Source organism: Chiloscyllium plagiosum, unplaced genomic scaffold (genome assembly GCF_037043375.1).
Source record: "Chiloscyllium plagiosum isolate Xiang-an unplaced genomic scaffold, Cpla_swu_hap1 HiC_scaffold_3, whole genome shotgun sequence".
NCBI lineage: Eukaryota > Metazoa > Chordata > Chondrichthyes > Orectolobiformes > Hemiscylliidae > Chiloscyllium > Chiloscyllium plagiosum.
In genome coordinates, this window is record NW_028270141.1 from 124,157,744 (window position 1) to 124,179,122 (window position 21,379).

The window sequence follows — 21,379 nt, forward strand, 5'->3', positions numbered from 1 at the left end:
TAAACTGAAAGGAAGGAAAGAGGTCTCTGCTGGGCGAACCATACTTGCAGCTCATTTGGTCGAAGGACCAAGTCTCCCAAACAGGAACCCCAAGCTGCCCAAAGTTTGAATCTCTGGTCCATCATCCCTGGCTGAAATCTGGGCGCACCAACTATAGGGTAAGAAAGGAGGTTTTAGATTATCTGCCCTTGCTCTGTCACATTGCTCTCCACGCTTTGACTGAAATAATAACGATTGGATTCAGAGAGTAATCCATAACTGCCCTCATCTTACCCATAAACAATAAGGGGGCACTTTGCCTGGGAGGCCTCAATATTCAACTATATGGATCTCGGGTCCTCAAAAGCCCAGTCACCCACAAAGGACAGAAGGGAACTTCATTGATATCTTAATATCTGGAAAGGCTACTCCCCAAACCCTTTGGGTAGCTGCAATTTGGCAAGCTTAATGAGGAGCTGCCTGTTATGCCAAATAAAAGAACTAAGCCAACCAATGAGTCTCCACAATGTTTGCTTGGGAAACACAGGGGGCATTCACATGGGATATACCAAACAAGGAAGGACATTAATTTTGATAAGGGCTATTCGACCTAACCAGGATATTGGAATGTTCTCCTATCTTTGAAGATCTTCTCTAATCTTGTCAAGTGAGCAAACTTAGCCTTAAATAAATGATCAAAGGTGGGACTAACAAAAATACCTAAGTAAAGAAAGCCCCCTGCAACCATTTAAAGGGGAATCGTAATTCACCTTCAATATCAGGTATTCCCTTAAGACCCTTAAGCAGGGTATTAATCCTATACCCTGAAAAAGAGCCAAATAAAATAACACATTGTATTAAAAGGGGTGCAGAAACTGCCAGGTTCGATGATAACAGAAGAAATCATTTGCATATAATGCGATCTTATGTGCCCTTGATCTCACTTCCAATACAGCTATGTTGGGGTCCAGTCATTTTTAAAAGATTCATAGACCCCTCAAGTTCAATGAATTTTGATTTCTCAGATCACATCTTCTCTCCCACCTATTGGAAACATTGGATAAATGACAGTGAAAGCTAGCTGGATGGTACAAAAATGCATAGCCTATTTGCTCATTATGTGAACAGATATGGAACATTCTCAAGAACGATGTCCTTGGTAAGCTGCACAGCTGCTCATAAGATTTGCATATGATGGGCTTGTAAGTGCAATGACCTCTAGTTTGGTAACGTGCTGTTGAGCATGGAACTTGGAGGCCCATGCAACTGTAGGGAGCAGAGGGAACACCCTCAGCTTCTTGCAGCTTTCTGTTCCCTGGATATTTTTCTAATAAACCACTCAGGAATTTTTCCATAGCCATTAACAACACCTTTTCACTTTCACTGAACCTGCATGCATTGCTTAACCTTCTGAACAGTTCTAACTTTGAGGGGGATCAGCGTCCTGTTGCTAGGGTGTGATAGTTATTCCTTCTACCCTTGTTTCTAATGCATCGTCAACTGCTTGCCTCAAGCTCTATGCCAACGTTGAACTTATTAAAAATGCATGTATCACTATACTTCAGACTGCTCATCACCAAACTCCAAACAAATCTAAAACTAAACTGAACCTACCTTTTGCAGCATGCAGAATATAGAAATACAAATCAATAGCATATCAACATATGGTTCCTCCATTTTAGAACCCAGGATCTAAATAACATCATGCATCTTCAACATTATAACCACCATGCAATAAGCTCTGCCTAAAAGATATGATATCAGCCAGGAGTCTAATTGACTCAACCATCGTGAACACATTTGAAATTAGACTTAAGTATACTACTTTATGCAGTATCAAATTGAACAAGCAGACTTCACATGCTGAAGCAATACAGCTGTCAACTCATTTTACTGAAAGAAATAGCCAGAGCTGACTTAAAACAAAGTTCACATCTTGAATGCTCAAAGAGAAGGGTTAGAAACAAAGGGATCAATCAAGACGACTTCTCAGATAAGGTACATCTGCTGAGAATTTTTATAACCCAGTTCTTACTCAGCTACGGCAGATAAAATAGAATTTGAGTTTGAATTGAAGGCTGAAAAATCCATGGAACACGTGCAGCTAAAATGACCAACATGATTCAAGCTAAAGAATAAGTGCTCCAGAGTCCCTAGAAACTATGTCTCTAAGTTACTTTCCCGCATTTCATTTTATTCAATCCTAAAACCACAATCTAAAATTGCAATTATTGATATGATCACAGCTTAATTTTCAGAATGAATCAAATTACAAACAATTATTAAGGATCGATAAACAATTATTATAGGTAGAATAAATAATCATGTGGAAAAGATGGGAGTTTAATGGGTGATTGGAAAGTCAGCTCAAAATTCTAAAGAGGAAGCCATGTTTAACTAACTAGGAGGTTTTTTGAAGTTGTTAGAAAGGCTCGATGAGGGTAACACTGTTAAAGAAAGCAATACATGATTTCTGTTTGATACAGTGCCTAACAGACTCTAGGAATGTTACAGGTCACGGTATGAAAGGGACAGTAACAACATGGATACAAAATTGGCTAGATAACAGGAAACAGCGGTGGTCAATGGATATTTTACAGTCAAGTGAAGGTTCTCCCCAGGGTTGAGATTTGGGATCCTTGCTTCTCCTGATATATATGAATGATTTGGAGCTTGGTGTGCAACGGACAATTTCACAGTTGCAGATGACATGGAGCTTGTAAGAATTGTAAACTGTGGAAAAGGATAGTGCGGAATTCGAAACACACAATGACCAAGTGGAGGAGTATGTGGGTAGATGACAAAGAATTGTGAGATAATGTACTTTGGTTGGAAGAATATCAAACTAAAACAAAACAGGGGATATAATTGTAAAGGGGGTGCAGGAACGGAGGGACGTGGGTGTATCTGTGCACAAATCATTGAAGGTGGTAGGAAGGGGGAGACAGCAGTTAAAGCACAGTGCTCTCGACCTTATTACAAGAAGCAAAGCACAGGAACTGGGGGTGATGTGGAACTTGTACACGACATTTGCTAGATGTCATCTCGAGTTTCTTTATACACTTGTGGGCCCATTATAGGAAAGATGTGAAGGCATTGGAGACTACGCAGAACAATTTACAAGAATGGGTCAAGGTATGAGAAACTTCAGTTTTGCAAATAAACTGAATATGTTGGGACTGTTCTCCTCTCGTAAGGGAGAGAGGGGATTTGATCGAAGCTTTCAAAATCATGTATGGGCTGAATAGAGTAGATTGGAACCAGTTTCTTGCTCAAAAGGGGAAAAAATCCAAAAGTGATGTCCAAACGTGGATGACGTGAGAAAATACATTTTCAAACAGCAAGTAGTTAGGGCCTGGAATGTACTGATTGGAAAATGGAGGCAGGTTCAGTTGTGGCAAGCAAGTGGGCATCGGAAGAGGTGAACAGGTTGAGGGGTGGCAGATGGAGTTTAATTTGGATAAACGTGAGATATTACATTTTGGTGAAACAAACAAGGGCAGGACTTCCACAATTAATAGTAGGGCTCTGGGTAATGTTATAGGACAGAGAACCAAGGGTTAAGATACATAATCCTTTGAAACTTGTTTCACAGATAGGCAGGCTGCATTCAGCACACTTGCCTGCATTGTTCAGACCTTTGAGTATGGGGTTGGGATGCCGTGCTGAGGTTGTATAGGATGGTTGTGAAGTCTGTTCAGGTTGCCATTATAGGAAGATCATTAAATTTGAGAGGACTCAAAAGATTTACCAGGATGTTGCCAGGAATAGAAGGCTTATGCATAAAGACTGATTGGGGCAACTTTCCACTGGAGCATATCAAGTTAAGGGGTGATCTTATAGAGGTTTAGAAAATCATGAGGGGCATAGGCAATATGAATAGCAAAGCTCTTGTCCCCAAGGTGGGGAAGTTCAAAACCGGGAGCATATTTTTAAATGTGAGAGGAGAATGATTTAAAAAGGATGAGGTGCATTTTTAAAAAAATAAAAACAGTGGTTCATAATCGGAATGAACTGCTAGAGGAAGTGGTGGATGCAGGTATAGTTACATTTAAAAGACATTTGGATAAGTACATGATTAGGAAGTGTTTGGAGGGATATGGGCCAAGTGCAGGCAAGTGGGATTAGTTTGGCTTGAGAATATGGTTGGCATGGACTAACTAGACCAAAGAGCCTGTTTCCATGTTGTAAGACTATGAAGTGGTGTTCATGGATATGGGAGAAAAGACATGAATTTGGCACTAGGTAATAGAGCCAGCTGACCAAATGGTTTCCTTATGCACCCTAACAATTCTGAGCTCTTGTGAAATGCACTCAAACTGTTATTTTCTCTTGGACTATTTTAACTATTCCAACAGTAACTCAGTCTCATAAAAAAACCCTTATCTCTGATCGGTAGCATAACCAATTGAGCTAAAATTTCGAAACAGATACAATTATCATAGTTAAGCATTGAAACCAGAGGTTTACAGCTCTTGATGCTTTTCCTCATTCTAAACATTGTTCTTGCAACAAGCAGCTGTTAGGAATCTAACCCATATCTTGCTCAATTCTAACTAGGTTCATAAAAAATACAAAACATTCATATACCTGAGTATATAGGCTTCCTGCCTGTCTGTCTTTGTCACACTTATGATCAAACAATGCACATTTTCCAATAGCTTGTCCCACTCAAACCTACAAAAAAAAGGAAAAACTGTCATTAGTCTTGCAAAGACTCCAAAAGTGACAACTTATCTCAAAATTTAATCTTTGCACAACAATCATCTTTTTAAAAAATATAGCAACATATTGAAGTAGATTGACAAAGCACCTTTCATTCTTAAGATAACAGCAAAAGCTCTGGGACCAGACAACATTCAAACATTAGTACTGAAAACCTGTGCTCCAAAACTAGCTGCGTTCCTCATCAAGCTGTTCGAGTAGAGCCACATCTGTGGCATTTACTTGGCAAAGTAGAAAATTGCCCAAATATGTTCTGTACATAGAAAACAGTACAAATACAACCCAATCAATTATTGTTTCATCAGTTTATTTTCAATCAGTCAAGTGCCGTATGAAGTCAGTGCGATCAAACAGTAGTTGATTTGCAATAATCTGTTTGCAACTCCTGATCTCATCACAGCCTTGGACTGAACAAGGACAAGAGCTGAGCTCCAGAGGTGAGGTGACAGTGACAGCACTTGACATCAGGGCAGCATTTGACAGAGTGTGATGTAAGGAGGTCGAGCAAAACTGGAGTCATAAGGCAATCAACAAAAAATCTAGATCGAAGGAAGAAGATACTTGCAATGAAGGTAGGACTGCAAAGGGATCAATCAAACGAGGCCAAGTTAAACAAGTTGCTCTCCATTGACAGGAGGAGGAAACTGGGTCCATTATCTCTGGAATTTAGAGTAAGAGGTGAAGTCATTGAGACAGACAAAAACCTGAAGGAGTCTGACAAAGTAGGCAGATGTTTCCCCTGGCTGAGGAATCTAGAATACAGGAGTACAGCATAAGGATAAGGGACTAATCGTTTCAGACTAAGAAGGAAAAATACATTTACTCAAAAGGGATAAATGTTTTTCTAATTCTCTACCTGAGAGATTGTGAATGCCCCAGAGTGTGTCTTCAAGGTTGACCTACTGATTTTTGATCTCCGAGTTGAAGATGGGAGGGTGGAAAAGTGGAGTAGAAGCACATGACTTCACTGAATGGGTCAGGTCGTTTTTTTGGGCACAGGGTTCAGGGAATAGACCTAGGATATATAACCTGCCAAAGGTCAGTGAGACATTTAGAAACAATAAAAAGGACTAAAATAATTAGTGCTTCTGGCTAACTAATGAAAGCTAGCACCAATTTTTATTCAATTCGTTAATGGATATAATTGGTGAGGATAGTATGGCTGATGCATATTTGGACAGTCAAAAAGCATTTCCCGAAGTGTGCAATATATTACATAGATGGTCACAACTATATTTGGTGGCAAAATAGGTTTAAAAAGAACAAAACTTCAGGGAGGTCCCAGAGAAATTCAGATTGCCATCAGAAAAAAAAAAAGAATTCAGTTGTGTGGACAGGCCAGACAATTTGGGGAGATCTAGAAAACCTCATCATTCCACACTTTGATGCCAAGTCCCCAGTTTTTTTTTTAAAAAACTCTCAACCTTGCTCACACGCTCATGCATGTCCTCGGTCTGCTGCAGTGTTCAATGAAACTCAATGCAAGTAGAACATTATCTAATCTTATTGAGCACTTTACTGTATTCTGGACTCAATATTGATTTTAATCAGTTTTTTTGCCATGTGATGGCCTGAAACTTGTTTTTCATGAGCTGCTTATTCTAATATTCATATTCACTCTGGATAAATGTTTTGTTTATTACAACCAATACCATTCTCTTTGCCTTTTATTCCATGACATTTCCGACATTCAATCTTATTCGCTTTCTATCACATCCCAGGACTTGCCCTTTTTTGATCGCCTGGATCAACAGATCCTAAATTGATCAGAACGAGCTAGGTCCCAATTGTTTGCACAAGCCTCATGTCACGATTTGAGTGCTTAGAACTAAGGCTGACTTCAGTACTGAAGGAACATTTCACCATCAGAGATGGAGAGAGGTGAGAGAGGGCTACGGTGAGGCTCAGATAAGTTTCTTTTCCTCTTTTTAAAATGAGCAGTGGGGATGGAAGCTAGAGCAGTTGCATGCTCGTCTTGTAGGATATAAAAGGTCAGGGTCACTACCAGCGTCCTTGCTGACTTTACCTGCAAGTGCTGCCAGCTTTAGCTCCGCACAGACTGCATTAGGGAGCTGAATGAACTCTGGACCATTTGGAAGGCTGAGGGGTTGATAGAGGAGACACTGGAAGGTAATCATACCTCGGTTACAAGATGAAAGTAGCTGGGTGACCATCAGGAGAGGGAAAGGGAGTAGGGAGTAGGCAGTCGTGTAGGGGTCCCCTGTGCCTGCACCCCTCAATAACAAAAACTGTTTTGGATACTTTTGGGGGAAGGCGGGAGAATAACCTCCCAGGGGAAAGCCAGAGCAGCCAGGGCTCTGGCATTGAGTCTAGCTCTGTGGTTCAGGGGAACAGACAGGAGACTCTGTGGACAAGAATGAGACTCCCCGCTGGTATGATGCCTCCTGGCTGCCAGCATTAGGGATGTCTTGGATCGAGTCTACTGCATTCTTAAAGGGGAGGGTAGGCAGCCAGAAGTTGTGGTACACGTTGGTATCAATGACAAAGCTAAGAAAAGGGATGTGGTCATAAAAGGTAAATTTTGAGAGTTAGGAAGGAAGCTAAAAAGAAGGTCCTCAAGGGTCTCTGGGTTGCTGCCTGCGCCACATGCTAGTGAGGGCAGAATAAGAAGATATGGCAGACAAACCAGTGGCTGAAGAGTTGGTGCAGGGTTCCAGATTTGTGGATCACTGGGTTCTCTTCTGGGAAAGGTAGGACCACAAAATGGACAAGTTACAACTGAACTCCAGGGGGACCAATATCCTTGCGGACAGACTTGCTATAGCTGTTGGGGAAGCTTTAAACTGGGTGGGAACCAGAGTGTCAGGTCAGAAGATGCCAGTAGTTGGCATAAAGGTAGATGCAAGAAGCAGAGTGTGAGATGAAGGGTAGCCTAAATGGCAAGTGGATGGGAGTACAGACAGAAAGGCAGGAGGAAGCAATGCAGAGACCAGAGCAAAAGTTAGAAAAAAGTAAAATTGGATGCCAGAATCATATGCGAAGACAGGGAGATTGCTAAATGCTAAAGGGACAATGAGCATAAGGGCACTTTATTCCAATGCCTGAAGTATTCAAAAGAAAGTCGATGAACTTATTGTGTAAATCAGTACAAATGGGTATGATTTAGCTGTCATTACAAAAATGTGGTTGCAGGGTGGTTATGACTGAATTAAATATCCAAGGATATCAGATAATTAGGAAGGATAAGAGGGTAAGGGACATGGGGTCACGCTTTTACATAACGATGAGATTATGGCTATCGAGAGACACAATATAGGATCTAAGGAGCAAAATGTTGAATCCATTTGGGTGGACATCAGGAATAATGAGGGGAAGAAGTCATTGGTAGGAGTGTCTATAGGCCACCCAACAATAGTGCTACAGTGGCACAGGCGATCAAGAAACTTCTGATGCACGTAAGAATGAAATGGCAGTAGTTATGGGGGGGGCTTTAACATGCATATTGATTGGCTGAATCAAGTCAGTAGAGGCAGTCTTGAACAGGGGCTCACAGAAATCATCTGTGATAAATTTCTTGAATAGCATGTCACTGAACCCACAAGGGAGCATGCAATCTTAGATCTGGTCCTGTGTACGAGACATGTAAAATTAACAATTACGTAGTTAGGGATCCTCTCAGAGTGATCACAGTATGATCGAATTTTGGATACAAATGGAGGATGAAAAAATATAATCAAAAACCAAGGTGTTATGCTTAAACAAGGGAGACTGTAATAGGATTTGGAAGGAGTTGGCTAAATTAGACTGGGAACACAAGTTATATGGTGGAACAGTAGAAGCCTTTCAAAGAGATTTTTCCCAGAGCTCAAGGCAAATATATTCTAGTGAAAACCAAGAATAGCAAGGGTAGGAAGAGCCAGCCTTGGATAAAGAAAGGAAAGATATATTATGAAAGCAAACTAGCACAGAATATAAAATCAGGGAGGAAAAGTTTTTATAAATACATGCATATAAAATGGAAAAGTGGGGCTAAAGTGGACTAAAGTCTCTTGCAGGATGCGAAAGAGAAATTAACATTGGGTAATGCTGAAACGATCAAGGCCTTGAATAACTATTTGTCTCAGTCTTCACAGTGGAAGATATGTCTTATCATGCCAAGGAATGAGGTTAAGGATACATTGGGAGGTGAGGACCTCAATTCAATTGTTATCACTAAAGGGTAGGGTTGAGCAAACCTGAGGGTCTAAAGGTAAATAAGTCCCCTGGTCCTGACTGAATACATCCCTGGATGCTGAACGAAATGACAGAAGTTTAGACGATGTGTTAGTGATAATTTATCAAAATTCATTGGATTCTGGGCAGGTCCTGGTGGACCTGAAGACAGCAAATGTCACACCGCTGTTTAAAAAAGGGTGTTGGCATCTGTACTTGGGAAAATGCTGGAGACTATCAAGAAAGAAGAAATAGTGAAACATCTGGACGGAAAGGTTCCTATCAGGTGGATGCAGCTTGGATTCAAGAAGGGAAGGTTGTGTTTGACAAACACATTGGAGTTTTGAGGATTTAACAAGCACAGTGATCGGGGGGGAAAGGGGGGGGTGGGGGGTGTTTAAAGAGAACCAGTGGATGCTGTATACTTGGATTTCCAGAAGGCATTCAATAAAGTGCCACACCTTGGATTCATCCATTAGAATGCATGGAGTTGTGTGGAATGTACTAGCATGGATAGAGGACTGGTTAACCAACAGAAAGCAGCGAGTCAGGATAAATGGTTGTTTCTCAGGATGGAGATCAGTGGTGAGCTGTCAGGGGTGGGTGATGAGGATAGATATAAAGAATTTGGAAGAGGAGATGGTAACGTATCCAGGTTTGCTGATGACAATAAATTGAGTGGAAAGGCAAACTGTGCAGAGGATTGAGGGTCTGCTAAGATTTAAATTGGTTGAGTGGGCAACGGTCTGACAGATGGAGTACAATGTTGGGTTATCCACTTTGTAAGTTAAAAAGTGTTGGTCAATAGACAATAGGTGCAGGCGTAGGCCATTCTGCCCTTCAAGCCTGCACCACCATTCAATATGATCATGGCTGATCATCCTTAATCAGTATCCTGTTCCTGCCTTATCTCCATAACCCTTGATTCCACTATCCTTGAGAGCTCTATCCAACTCTTTCTTAAATGAATCCAGAGACTGGGCCTCCACTGCCCTCTGGGGCAGAGCATTCCACACAGCCACCACTCTCTGGGTGAAGAAGTTTCTCCTCATCTCTGTCCTAAATGGTCTACCCTGTATTTTTAAGCTGTGTCCTCTGTTTCGGCACTCACCCATCAGCGGAAACATGTTGCCTGCCGCCAGAGTGTCCAATCCTTTGATCATCTTATATGTCTCAACCAGATCCCCTCTCAGTCTTCTAAACTCAAGGGTACACAAGCCCAGTCGCTCCAGTCTTTCAGTGTAAGGTAATCCCGCCATTCCAGGAATTGACCTCGTGAACCTACGCTGCATTCCCTCAATAGCCAGAATGTCTCTCCTCAAATTTGGAGACCAGAACTGCACACAGTACTCCAGGTGTGGTCTCACCAGGGCCCTGTACAGCTGCAGAAGGACCTCTTTGCTTCTATACTCAATCCCTCTTGTTATGAAGGCCAGCATGCTATTAGCCTTCTTCACTACCTGCTGTACCTGCATGCTTACCTTCATTGAGTGGTGTACAAGAACCCCCAGATCTCTCTGTACTGCCCCTTTACCTAAATTGATTCCACTTAGGTGGTAATCTGCCTTCCTGTTCTTGCCACCAAAGTGGATAAGGATCCATTTATCCACGTGAAAGTGCATCTGCCATGCATCTGAGCACTCACCTAACTTGTCCAGGTCACCCTGTAATCTCCTAAGATCCTCATCACATTTCACCCTGCCACCCAGCTGATGAAATTTGCGAATGTTATTGCTAATACCATCTTGTATATCCTGAAGATAGATTGTAAAAAGCTGCGGTCCCAGTACTGATCCGTGCGGTACCCCACTGGTCAGTGCCTGGCATTCCGAAATGGAGGGGTGGAGGAGTGTGGAAGGATGAGAGAATGCAGGCTGCGGCCCTATGAAGCAGGGGGAGGGCTTGCAGTTGGCCTGTGTGGGGATGTGGGAGACTACAGGAGCCTGGTGGGCAAGGGCTGGCTGAAAGGCAGCTGGAGGGACGGAGGGAGGGAAGCACGCACGGAGGAGGAAGAGCAAAGAGAAAAGAGAAAAAAAAGCCAAAGGGGATAAAGAGAAAGAGCAAGAAAGAAAATGTGGCTGGCCAGCACGCCTTGAAGTAGGGAGAAAAGGCAGGGGCCAGCGCCTACGGCCATACTAGTCTGAAAACGCCCGATCTCGTCTGATCTCGGAAGCTAAGCAGACTCAGGCCTGGTTAGTACTTGGATGGGAGACCGCCTGGGAATACCAGGTGCAGTAGGCTTTTTCCGCCAGCAGTGGCTGCTCAAGTCACCCCTCTGCACTTGTCTTGTGCCAGGCAATGGAGCGGCAGGTTATTTTTGCTGCTGCTGCTGTGCCTGGCATCAGTCTCCTGCAGGCACGAGACACGGAGGGGAGGAGAGCGGAGCGCTGCCAAAATCAGCAAGAAAGGCGGAAAGAAAGGGATTGGGGCTGCACGCTGTCTGCGGGTGGCAGTCAGGAAAGGCGGACAATAGACAATAGGTGCAGGAGTTGGCCATTCTGCCCTTCCAGCCTGCACCACCATTCAATATGATCATGGCTGATCATCCTTAATCAGTATCCTGTTCCTGCCTTATCTCCATAACCCTTGATTCCACTATCCTTGAGAGCTCTATCCAACTCTTTCTTAAATGAATCCAGAGACTGGGCCTCCACTGCCCTCTGGGGCAGAGCATTCCACACAGCCACCACTCTCTGGGTGAAGAAGTTTCTCCTCATCTCTGTCCTAAATGGTCTACCCCGTATTTTTAAGCTGTGTCCTCTGTTTCGGCACTCACCCCGCAGCGGAAACATGTTGCCTGCCGCCAGAGTGTCCAATCCTTTGTTCATCTTATATGTCTCAACCAGATCCCCTCTCAGTCTTCTAAACTCAAGGGTACACAAGCCCAGTCGCTCCAGTCTTTCAGTGTAAGGTAATCCCGCCATTCCAGGAATTGACCTCGTGAACCTACGCTGCATTCCCTCAATAGCCAGAATGTCTCTCCTCAAATTTGGAGACCAGAACTGCACACAGTACTCCAGGTGTGGTCTCACCAGGGCCCTGTACAGCTGCAGAAGGACCTCTTTGCTTCTATACTCAATCCCTCTTGTTATGAAGGCCAGCATGCTATTAGCCTTCTTCACTACCTGCTGTACCTGCATGCTTACCTTCATTGAGTGGTGTACAAGAACCCCCAGATCTCTCTGTACTGCCCCTTTACCTAAATTGATTCCACTTAGGTGGTAATCTGCCTTCCTGTTCTTGCCACCAAAGTGGATAAGGATCCATTTATCCACGTGAAAGTGCATCTGCCATGCATCTGAGCACTCACCTAACTTGTCCAGGTCACCCTGTAATCTCCTAACATCCTCATCACATTTCACCCTGCCACCCAGCTGATGAAATTTGCGAATGTTATTGCTAATACCATCTTGTATATCCTGAAGATAGATTGTAAAAAGCTGCGGTCCCAGTACTGATCCGTGCGGTACCCCACTGGTCAGTGCCTGGCATTCCGAAATGGAGGGGTGGAGGAGTGTGGAAGGATGAGAGAATGCAGGCTGCGGCCCTATGAAGCAGGGGGAGGGCTTGCAGTTGGCCTGTGTGGGGATGTGGGAGACTACAGGAGCCTGGTGGGCAAGGGCTGGCTGAAAGGCAGCTGGAGGGACGGAGGGAGGGAAGCACGCACGGAGGAGGAAGAGCAAAGAGAAAAGAGAAAAAAAAGCCAAAGGGGAGAAAGAGAAAGAGCAACAAAGAAAATGTGGCTGGCCAGCACGCTTTGAAGTAGGGAGAATAGGCAGCGGCCAGTGCCTACGGACATACTAGTCTGAAAACGCCTGATCTCGGAAGCTAAGCAGACTCAGGCCTGGTTAGTACTTGGATGGGAGACCGCCTGGGAATACCAGGTGCAGTAGGCTTTTTCCGCCAGCAGTGGCTGCTCAAGTCACCCCTCTGCACTTGTCTTGTGCCAGGCAATGGAGCGGCAGGTTATTTTTGCTGCTGCTGCTGTGCCTGGCATCAGTCTCCTGCAGGCACGAGACACGGAGGGGAGGAGAGCGGAGCGCTGCCAAAATCAGCAAGAAAGGCGGAAAGAAAGGGATTGGGGCTGCACGCTGTCTGCGGGTGGCAGTCAGGAAAGGCGGGCAATAGACAATAGGTGCAGGAGTTGGCCATTCTGCCCTTCCAGCCTGCACCACCATTCAATATGATCATGGCTGATAATCCTTAATCAGTATCCTGTTCCTGCCTTATCTCCATAACCCTTGATTCCACTATCCTTGAGAGCTCTATCCAACTCTTTCTTAAATGAATCCAGAGACTGGGCCTCCACTGCCCTCTGGGGCAGAGCATTCCACACAGCCACCACTCTCTGGGTGAAGAAGTTTCTCCTCATCTCTGTCCTAAATGGTCTACCCCGTATTTTTAAGCTGTGTCCTCTGTTTCGGCACTCACCCCGCAGCGGAAACATGTTGCCTGCCGCCAGAGTGTCCAATCCTTTGTTCATCTTATATGTCTCAACCAGATCCCCTCTCAGTCTTCTAAACTCAAGGGTACACAAGCCCAGTCGCTCCAGTCTTTCAGTGTAAGGTAATCCCGCCATTCCAGGAATTGACCTCGTGAACCTACGCTGCATTCCCTCAATAGCCAGAATGTCTCTCCTCAAATTTGGAGACCAGAACTGCACACAGTACTCCAGGTGTGGTCTCACCAGGGCCCTGTACAGCTGCAGAAGGACCTCTTTGCTTCTATACTCAATCCCTCTTGTTATGAAGGCCAGCATGCTATTAGCCTTCTTCACTACCTGCTGTACCTGCATGCTTACCTTCATTGAGTGGTGTACAAGAACCCCCAGATCTCTCTGTACTGCCCCTTTACCTAAATTGATTCCACTTAGGTGGTAATCTGCCTTCCTGTTCTTGCCACCAAAGTGGATAAGGATCCATTTATCCACGTGAAAGTGCATCTGCCATGCATCTGAGCACTCACCTAACTTGTCCAGGTCACCCTGTAATCTCCTAACATCCTCATCACATTTCACCCTGCCACCCAGCTGATGAAATTTGCGAATGTTATTGCTAATACCATCTTGTATATCCTGAAGATAGATTGTAAAAAGCTGCGGTCCCAGTACTGATCCGTGCGGTACCCCACTGGTCAGTGCCTGGCATTCCGAAATGGAGGGGTGGAGGAGTGTGGAAGGATGAGAGAATGCAGGCTGCGGCCCTATGAAGCAGGGGGAGGGCTTGCAGTTGGCCTGTGTGGGGATGTGGGAGACTACAGGAGCCTGGTGGGCAAGGGCTGGCTGAAAGGCAGCTGGAGGGACGGAGGGAGGGAAGCACGCACGGAGGAGGAAGAGCAAAGAGAAAAGAGAAAAAAAAGCCAAAGGGGAGAAAGAGAAAGAGCAACAAAGAAAATGTGGCTGGCCAGCACACTTTGAAGTAGGGAGAATAGGCAGCGGCCAGTGCCTACGGCCATACTAGTCTGAAAACGCCTGATCTCGGAAGCTAAGCAGACTCAGGCCTGGTTAGTACTTGGATGGGAGACCGCCTGGGAATACCAGGTGCAGTAGGCTTTTTCCGCCAGCAGTGGCTGCTCAAGTCACCCCTCTGCACTTGTCTTGTGCCAGGCAATGGAGCGGCAGGTTATTTTTGCTGCTGCTGCTGTGCCTGGCATCAGTCTCCTGCAGGCACGAGACACGGAGGGGAGGAGAGCGGAGCGCTGCCAAAATCAGCAAGAAAGGCGGAAAGAAAGGGATTGGGGCTGCACGCTGTCTGCGGGTGGCAGTCAGGAAAGGCGGGCAATAGACAATAGGTGCAGGAGTTGGCCATTCTGCCCTTCCAGCCTGCACCACCATTCAATATGATCATGGCTGATAATCCTTAATCAGTATCCTGTTCCTGCCTTATCTCCATAACCCTTGATTCCACTATCCTTGAGAGCTCTATCCAACTCTTTCTTAAATGAATCCAGAGACTGGGCCTCCACTGCCCTCTGGGGCAGAGCATTCCACACAGCCACCACTCTCTGGGTGAAGAAGTTTCTCCTCATCTCTGTCCTAAATGGTCTACCCCGTATTTTTAAGCTGTGTCCTCTGTTTCGGCACTCACCCCGCAGCGGAAACATGTTGCCTGCCGCCAGAGTGTCCAATCCTTTGATCATCTTATATGTCTCAACCAGATCCCCTCTCAGTCTTCTAAACTCAAGGGTACACAAGCCCAGTCGCTCCAGTCTTTCAGTGTAAGGTAATCCCGCCATCCCAGGAATTGACCTCGTGAACCTACGCTGCATTCCCTCAATAGCCAGAATGTCTCTCCTCAAATTTGGAGACCAGAACTGCACACAGTACTCCAGGTGTGGTCTCACCAGGGCCCTGTACAGCTGCAGAAGGACCTCTTTGCTTCTATACTCAATCCCTCTTGTTATGAAGGCCAGCATGCTATTAGCCTTCTTCACTACCTGCTGTACCTGCATGCTTACCTTCATTGAGTGGTGTACAAGAACCCCCAGATCTCTCTGTACTGCCCCTTTACCTAAATTGATTCCACTTAGGTGGTAATCTGCCTTCCTGTTCTTGCCACCAAAGTGGATAAGGATCCATTTATCCACGTGAAAGTGCATCTGCCATGCATCTGAGCACTCACCTAACTTGTCCAGGTCACCCTGTAATCTCCTAAGATCCTCATCACATTTCACCCTGCCACCCAGCTGATGAAATTTGCGAATGTTATTGCTAATACCATCTTGTATATCCTGAAGATAGATTGTAAAAAGCTGCGGTCCCAGTACTGATCCGTGCGGTACCCCACTGGTCAGTGCCTGGCATTCCGAAATGGAGGGGTGGAGGAGTGTGGAAGGATGAGAGAATGCAGGCTGCGGCCCTATGAAGCAGGGGGAGGGCTTGCAGTTGGCCTGTGTGGGGATGTGGGAGACTACAGGAGCCTGGTGGGCAAGGGCTGGCTGAAAGGCAGCTGGAGGGACGGAGGAAGGGAAGCACGCACGGAGGAGGAAGAGCAAAGAGAAAAGAGAAAAAAAAGCCAAAGGGGAGAAAGAGAAAGAGCAACAAAGAAAATGTGGCTGGCCAGCACACCTTGAAGTAGGGAGAAAAGGCAGGGGCCAGCGCCTACGGCCATACTAGTCTGAAAACGCCTGATCTCGGAAGCTAAGCAGACTCAGGCCTGGTTAGTACTTGGATGGGAGACCACCTGGGAATACCAGGTGCAGTAGGCTTTTTCCGCCAGCAGTGGCTGCTCAAGTCACCCCTCTGCACTTGTCTTGTGCCAGGCAATGGAGCGGCAGGTTATTTTTGCTGCTGCTGCTGTGCCTGGCATCAGTCTCCTGCAGGCACGAGACACGGAGGGGAGGAGAGCGGAGCGCTGCCAAAATCAGCAAGAAAGGCGGAAAGAAAGGGATTGGGGCTGCACGCTGTCTGCGGGTGGCAGTCAGGAAAGGCGGACAATAGACAATAGGTGCAGGAGTTGGCCATTCTGCCCTTCCAGCCTGCACCACCATTCAATATGATCATGGCTGATAATCCTTAATTAGTATCCTGTTCCTGCCTTATCTCCATAACCCTTGATTCCACTATCCTTGAGAGCTCTATCCAACTCTTTCTTAAATGAATCCAGAGACTGGGCCTCCACTGCCCTCTGGGGCAGAGCATTCCACACAGCCACCACTCTCTGGGTGAAGAAGTTTCTCCTCATCTCTGTCCTAAATGGTCTACCCCGTATTTTTAAGCTGTGTCCTCTGTTTCGGCACTCACCCCGCAGCGGAAACATGTTGCCTGCCGCCAGAGTGTCCAATCCTTTGATCATCTTATATGTCTCAACCAGATCCCCTCTCAGTCTTCTAAACTCAAGGGTACACAAGCCCAGTCGCTCCAGTCTTTCAGTGTAAGGTAATCCCGCCATCCCAGGAATTGACCTCGTGAACCTACGCTGCATTCCCTCAATAGCCAGAATGTCTCTCCTCAAATTTGGAGACCAGAACTGCACACAGTACTCCAGGTGTGGTCTCACCAGGGCCCTGTACAGCTGCAGAAGGACCTCTTTGCTTCTATACTCAATCCCTCTTGTTATGAAGGCCAGCATGCTATTAGCCTTCTTCACTACCTGCTGTACCTGCATGCTTACCTTCATTGAGTGGTGTACAAGAACCCCCAGATCTCTCTGTACTGCCCCTTTACCTAAATTGATTCCACTTAGGTGGTAATCTGCCTTCCTGTTCTTGCCACCAAAGTGGATAAGGATCCATTTATCCACGTGAAAGTGCATCTGCCATGCATCTGAGCACTCACCTAACTTGTCCAGGTCACCCTGTAATCTCCTAAGATCCTCATCACATTTCACCCTGCCACCCAGCTGATGAAATTTGCGAATGTTATTGCTAATACCATCTTGTATATCCTGAAGATAGATTGTAAAAAGCTGCGGTCCCAGTACTGATCCGTGCGGTACCCCACTGGTCAGTGCCTGGCATTCCGAAATGGAGGGGTGGAGGAGTGTGGAAGGATGAGAGAATGCAGGCTGCGGCCCTATGAAGCAGGGGGAGGGCTTGCAGTTGGCCTGTGTGGGGATGTGGGAGACTACAGGAGCCTGGTGGGCAAGGGCTGGCTGAAAGGCAGCTGGAGGGATGGAGAGAGGGAAGCACGCACGGAGGAGGAAGAGCAAAGAGAAAAGAGAAAAAAAAGCCAAAGGGGATAAAGAGAAAGAGCAAGAAAGAAAATGTGGCTGGCCAGCACGCCTTGAAGTAGGGAGAAAAGGCAGGGGCCAGCACCTACGGCCATACTAGTCTGAAAACGCCCGATCTCGTCTGATCTCGGACGCTAAGCAGACTCAGGCCCGGTTAGTACTTGGATGGGAGACTGCCTGGGAATACCAGGTGCAGTCGGCTTTTTCCGCCAACAGTGGCTGCTCAAGTCACCCCTCTGCACTTGTCTTGTGCCAGGCAATGGAGCGGCAGGTTATTTTTGCTGCTGCTGCTGTGCCTGGCATCAGTCTCCTGCAGGCACGAGACACGGAGGGGAGGAGAGCGGAGCGCTGCCAAAATCAGCAAGAAAGGCGGAAAGAAAGGGATTGGGGCTGCACGCTGTCTGCGGGTGGCAGTCAGGAAAGGCGGACAATAGACAATAGGTGCAGGAGTTGGCCATTCTGCCCTTCCAGCCTGCACCACCATTCAATATGATCATGGCTGATCATCCTTAATCAGTATCCTGTTCCTGCCTTATCTCCATAACCCTTGATTCCACTATCCTTGAGAGCTCTATCCAACTCTTTCTTAAATGAATCCAGAGACTGGGCCTCCACTGCCCTCTGGGGCAGAGCATTCCACACAGCCACCACTCTCTGGGTGAAGAAGTTTCTCCTCATCTCTGTCCTAAATGGTCTACCCCGTATTTTTAAGCTGTGTCCTCTGTTTCGGCACTCACCCCGCAGCGGAAACATGTTGCCTGCCGCCAGAGTGTCCAATCCTTTGATCATCTTATATGTCTCAACCAGATCCCCTCTCAGTCTTCTAAACTCAAGGGTACACAAGCCCAGTCGCTCCAGTCTTTCAGTGTAAGGTAATCCCGCCATTCCAGGAATTGACCTCGTGAACCTACGCTGCATTCCCTCAATAGCCAGAATGTCTCTCCTCAAATTTGGAGACCAGAACTGCACACAGTACTCCAGGTGTGGTCTCACCAGGGCCCTGTACAGCTGTAGAAGAACCTCTTTGCTTCTATACTCAATCCCTCTTGTTATGAAGGCCAGCATGCTATTAGCCTTCTTCACTACCTGCTGTACCTGCATGCTTACCTTCATTGAGTGGTGTACAAGAACCCCCAGATCTCTCTGTACTGCCCCTTTACCTAAATTGATTACACTTAGGTGGTAATCTGCCTTCCTGTTCTTGCCACCAAAGTGGATAAGGATCCATTTATCCACGTGAAAGTGCATCTGCCATGCATCTGAGCACTCACCTAACTTGTCCAGGTCACCCTGTAATCTCCTAAGATCCTCATCACATTTCACCCTGCCACCCAGCTGATGAAATTTGCGAATGTTATTGCTAATACCATCTTGTATATCCTGAAGATAGATTGTAAAAAGCTGCGGTCCCAGTACTGATCCGTGCGGTACCCCACTGGTCAGTGCCTGGCATTCCGAAATGGAGGGGTGGAGGAGTGTGGAAGGATGAGAGAATGCAGGCTGCGGCCCTATGAAGCAGGGGGAGGGCTTGCAGTTGGCCTGTGTGGGGATGTGGGAGACTACAGGAGCCTGGTGGGCAAGGGCTGGCTGAAAGGCAGCTGGAGGGACGGAGGGAGGGAAGCACGCACGGAGGAGGAAGAGCAAAGAGAAAAGAGAAAAAAAAGCCAAAGGGGATAAAGAGAAAGAGCAACAAAGAAAATGTGGCTGGCCAGCACGCCTTGAAGTAGGGAGAAAAGGCAGGGGCCAACACCGGCAGCCATACTAGTCTGAAAACGTCTGATCTCGGAAGCTAAGCAGACTCAGGCCTGGTTAGTACTTGAATGGGAGACCGCCTGGGAATACCAGGTGCAGTAGGCTTTTTCCGCCAGCAGTGGCTGCTCAAGTCACCCCTCTGCACTTGTCTTGTGCCAGGCAATGGAGCGGCAGGTTATTTTTGCTGCTGCTGCTGTGCCTGGCATCAGTCTCCTGCAGGCACGAGACACGGAGGGGAGGAGAGCGGAGCGCTGCCAAAATCAGCAAGAAAGGCGGAAAGAAAGGGATTGGGGCTGCACGCTGTCTGCGGGTGGCAGTCAGGAAAGGCGGACAATAGACAATAGGTGCAGGAGTTGGCCATTCTGCCCTTCCAGCCTGCACCACCATTCAATATGATCATGGCTGATCATCCTTAATCAGTATCCTGTTCCTGCCTTATCTCCATAACCCTTGATTCCACTATCCTTGAGAGCTCTATCCAACTCTTTCTTAAATGAATCCTGAGACTGGGCCTCCACTGCCCTCTGGGGCAGAGCATTCCACACAGCCACCACTCTCTGGGTGAAGAAGTTTCTCCTCATCTCTGTCCTAAATGGTCTACCCCGTATTTTTAAGCTGTGTCCTCTGTTTCGGCACTCACCCCGCAGCGGAAACATGTTGCCTGCCGCCAGAGTGTCCAATCCTTTGATCATCTTATATGTCTCAACCAGATCCCCTCTCAGTCTTCTAAACTCAAGGGTACACAAGCCCAGTCGCTCCAGTCTTTCAGTGTAAGGTAATCCCGCCATTCCAGGAATTGACTCGTGAACCTACGCTGCATTCCCTCAATAGCCAGAATGTCTCTCCTCAAATTTGGAGACCAGAACTGCACACAGTACTCCAGGTGTGGTCTCACCAGGGCCCTGTACAGCTGCAGAAGGACCTCTTTGCTTCTATACTCAATCCCTCTTGTTATGAAGGCCAGCATGCTATTAGCCTTCTTCACTACCTGCTGTACCTGCATGCTTACCTTCATTGAGTGGTGTACAAGAACCCCAAGATCTCTCTGTACTGCCCCTTTACCTAAATTGATTCCACTTAGGTGGTAATCTGCCTTCCTGTTCTTGCCACCAAAGTGGATAAGGATCCATTTATCCACGTGAAAGTGCATCTGCCATGCATCTGAGCACTCACCTAACTTGTCCAGGTCACCCTGTAATCTCCTAACATCCTCATCACATTTCACCCTGCCACACAGCTGATGAAATTTGCGAATGTTATTGCTAATACCATCTTGTATATCCTGAAGATAGATTGTAAAAAGCTGCGGTCCCAGTACTGATCCGTGCGGTACCCCACTGGTCAGTGCCTGGCATTCCGAAATGGAGGGGTGGAGGAGTGTGGAAGGATGAGAGAATGCAGGCTGCGGCCCTATGAAGCAGGGGGAGGGCTTGCAGTTGGCCTGTGTGGGGATGTGGGAGACTACAGGAGCCTGGTGGGCAAGGGCTGGCTGAAAGGCAGCTGGAGGGACGGAGGGAGGGAAGCACGCACGGAGGAGGAAGAGCAAAGAGAAAAGAGAAAAAAAAGCCAAAGGGGATAAAGAGAAAGAGCAACAAAGAAAATGTGGCTGGCCAGCACGCCTTGAAGTAGGGAGAAAAGGCAGAGGCCAGCGCCTACGGCCGTACTAGTCTGAAAACGCCCGATCTCGTCTGATCTCGGAAGCTAAGCAGACTCAGGCCTGGTTAGTACTTGGATGGGACACCGCCTGGGAATACCAGGTGCAGTAGGCTTTTTCCGCCAGCAGTGGCTGCTCAAGTCACCCCTCTGCACTTGTCTTGTGCCAGGCAATGGAGCGGCAGGTTATTTTTGCTGCTGCTGCTGCTGTGCCTGGCATCAGTCTCCTGCAGGCACGAGACACGGAGGGGAGGAGAGCGGAGCGCTGCCAAAATCAGCAAGAAAGGCGGAAAGAAAGGGATTGGGGCTGCACGCTGTCTGCGGGTGGCAGTCAGGAAAGGCGGACAATAGACAATAGGTGCAGGAGTTGGCCATTCTGCCCTTCCAGCCTGCACCACCATTCAATATGATCATGGCTGATCATCCTT

The 21,379-nt window shown here is 46.8% G+C and overlaps 1 protein-coding gene, 2 non-coding genes and 5 pseudogenes across 3 annotated transcripts in view; 7 read left to right on the forward strand and 1 right to left on the reverse strand.

The window, feature by feature from the left end:
* LOC148151211 (S-adenosylmethionine decarboxylase proenzyme-like) overlaps positions 1-4,656 on the reverse strand; it is a 42,546-nt gene extending 37,890 nt beyond the window's left edge. The window contains exon 1 of the mRNA XM_087983212.1: positions 4,570-4,656. The gene's annotated coding sequence lies outside the window, so the exon portion shown is untranslated. The remainder of the gene's footprint in view (positions 1-4,569) is intronic.
* A 6,343-nt stretch (positions 4,657-10,999) lies between these two features.
* On the forward strand, positions 11,000-11,118 carry LOC148151212 (5S ribosomal RNA). The gene has a single exon (XR_015756463.1). It is a non-coding gene; the product is annotated as a 5S ribosomal RNA (ribosomal RNA).
* A 1,546-nt stretch (positions 11,119-12,664) lies between these two features.
* LOC148151213 (5S ribosomal RNA) lies at positions 12,665-12,773 on the forward strand (annotated as a pseudogene).
* Positions 12,774-14,319: 1,546 nt separating this feature from the next.
* LOC148151214 (5S ribosomal RNA) lies at positions 14,320-14,428 on the forward strand (annotated as a pseudogene).
* A 1,546-nt stretch (positions 14,429-15,974) lies between these two features.
* LOC148151215 (5S ribosomal RNA) lies at positions 15,975-16,083 on the forward strand (annotated as a pseudogene).
* A 1,546-nt stretch (positions 16,084-17,629) lies between these two features.
* Positions 17,630-17,748, forward strand: LOC148151216 (5S ribosomal RNA; annotated as a pseudogene).
* A 1,546-nt stretch (positions 17,749-19,294) lies between these two features.
* LOC148151217 (5S ribosomal RNA) lies at positions 19,295-19,403 on the forward strand (annotated as a pseudogene).
* A 1,545-nt stretch (positions 19,404-20,948) lies between these two features.
* LOC148151218 (5S ribosomal RNA) lies at positions 20,949-21,067 on the forward strand. The gene has a single exon (XR_015755839.1). It is a non-coding gene; the product is annotated as a 5S ribosomal RNA (ribosomal RNA).
* Positions 21,068-21,379: the final 312 nt, after the last annotated feature.